General features: G+C 54.9%; 1 protein-coding gene across 1 annotated transcript in view; it reads left to right on the forward strand.

Annotated features, from left to right (window-relative positions):
• LOC143989561 (uncharacterized) overlaps positions 1–2,561 on the forward strand; it is a 470,483-nt gene that overhangs the window by 441,664 nt on the left and 26,258 nt on the right. The window lies entirely within an intron of this gene.

The raw sequence follows: 2,561 nt of genomic DNA on the forward strand, positions 1-2,561 counted from the left end.
GGGGAAATCCTTGTTGGTGATCACAGAGGTCAGACATTTCTTGGAGTTGGCCTCCAGGTTCTCACATCTCAGGAGGGGTTTTGTCCTCTTTGCAGATCCTCTCCGAGTCATGAAGGTTTCCAGGCTGACCTTTGGTGACTCCAACCTTCAGCTCCCTCCACATATTTTTTATGGGATTAAGGTCTGGAGACCGGATAGGCCACTCCAGGACGTGTTCTTCTTGAGCCACTCCTTTGTTGTCTTGGGCGTGTTATTTGGGTCATTGTCATGCTGGAAGACCCACCCATGACCCATCTTCAAAGCCCTGGCTGAAGGGGGAGGTTCTCACCCAAGATTTAATGGTCCATGGCCCCGCCCATCGGGTGTTCTGGTATTCTTGGGGTCATAGGTCCTCAATGTATGATGGTGGGGATGGTGTTCTTGGGGTCATAGGTCCTCCATGTAGGACAGTGGGGGGTGGTGTTCTTGGGGTCATAGCTCCCACATGTAGGACGGTGGGGGGTGGTGGTCTTGGGGTCATAGGTCCCCCATGTAGGGCGGTGGGGGGTGGCGGCCTTGGGGGTCATAGGGTCCCCCATGAAAGGGCGGTGGGGGGTGGCGGACTTGGGGTCATAGGTCCCCCATGAAGGGCGGTGGGGGTGGTGGTCTTGGGGTCATAGGTCCTCCATGTATGAAGGTGGGGGATGGGTGTTCTTGAGGTCATAGGTCCTCCATGTATGATGGTGGGGGATGGTGTTCTTGGGGTCATAGGTCCTCCATGTATGATGGTGGGGGATGGTGTTCTTGGGGTCATAGGTCCTCCATGTATGATGGTGGGGGATGGTGTTCTTGGGGTCATAGGTCCTCCATGTATGATGGTGGGGGATGGTGTTCTTGGGGTCATAGGTCCTCCATGTATGACGGTGGGGGATGGTGTTCTTGGGGTCATAGGTCCTCCATGTATGATGGTCGGGGATGGTGTTCTTGGGGTGATAGGACCTCCATGTATGACGGTGGGGGATGGTGTTCTTGGGGTCATAGGACCTCCATGTATGACGGTGGGGGATGGTGTTCTTGGGGGTCATAGGACCTCCATGTATGACGGTGGGGGAGGGTGTTCTTGGGGTCATAGGTCCTCCATGTATGACGGTGGGGGATGGTGTTCTTGGGGTCATAGGACCTCCATGTATGATGGTGGGGGATGGTGTTCTTGGGGTCATAGGTCCTCCATGTATGATGGTGGGGGATGGTGTTCTTGGGGTCATAGGTCCTCCATGTATGACGGTGGGGGATGGTGTTCTTGGGGTCATAGGTCCTCCATGTATGACGGTGGGGGATGGTGTTCTTGGGGTCATAGGTCCTCCATGTATGACGGTGGGGGATGGTGTTCTTGGGGTCATCGGTCCTCCATGTATGACGATGGGGGGATGGTGTTCTTGGGGTCATAGGTCCTCCATGTATGACGGTGGGGGATGGTGTTCTTGGGGTCATAGGTCCTCCATGTATGACGGTGGGGGATGGTGTTCTTGGGGTCATAGGTCCTCCATGTATGATGGTGGGGGATGGTGTTCTTGGGGTCATAGGTCCTCCATGTATGATGGTGGGGGATGGTGTTCTTGGGGTCATAGGTCCTCCATGTATGATGTTGGAGGGATGGTATTCTTGGGGTCATAGGACCTCCATGTATGATGGTGGGGATGGTGTTCTTGGGGTCATAGGTCCTCCATGTATGACGGTGGGGGGATGGTGTTCTTGGGGTCATAGGTCCTCCATGTATGACGATGGGGGGATGGTGTTCTTGGGGTCATAGGTCCTCCATGTATGACGGTGGGGGGATGGTGTTCTTGGGGTCATAGGTCCTCCATGTATGACGGTGGGGGATGGTGTTCTTGGGGTCATAGGTCCTCCATGTATGACGGTGGGGGGATGGTGTTCTTGGGGTCATAGGTCCTCCATGTATGATGGTGGGGGATGGTGTTCTTGGGGTCATCGGTCCTCCATGTATGACGATGGGGGATGGTGTTCTTGGGGTCATAGGTCCTCCATGTATGACGGTGGGGGATGGTGTTCTTGGGGTCATAGGTCCTCCATGTATGACGGTGGGGGATGGTGTTCTTGGGGTCATAGGTCCTCCATGTATGATGGTGGGGGATGGTGTTCTTGGGGTCATAGGTCCTCCATGTATGATGGTGGGGGATGGTGTTCTTGGGGTCATAGGTCCTCCATGTATGATGGTGGGGGATGGTGTTCTTGGGGTCATAGGTCCTCCATGTATGACGGTGGGGGATGGTGTTCTTGGGGTCATAGGACCTCCATGTATGACGGTGGGGGATGGTGTTCTTGGGGTCATAGGTCCTCCATGTATGATGGTGGGGGATGGTGTTCTTGGGGTCATAGGTCCTCCATGTATGACGGTGGGGGATGGTGTTCTTGGGGTCATAGGACCTCCATGTATGACGGTGGGGGATGGTGTTCTTGGGGTCATAGGTCCTCCATGTATGATGGTGGGGGATGGTGTTCTTGGGGTCATAGGTCCTCCATGTATGATGGTGGGGGATGGTGTTCTTGGGGTCATAGGTCCT

Source organism: Lithobates pipiens, unplaced genomic scaffold, assembly GCF_037356315.1.
Source record: "Lithobates pipiens isolate NorthernLeopardFrog02 unplaced genomic scaffold, aLitPip1_a1.2 Scaffold_18, whole genome shotgun sequence".
NCBI classification, from domain to species: Eukaryota; Metazoa; Chordata; class Amphibia; order Anura; family Ranidae; genus Lithobates; species Lithobates pipiens.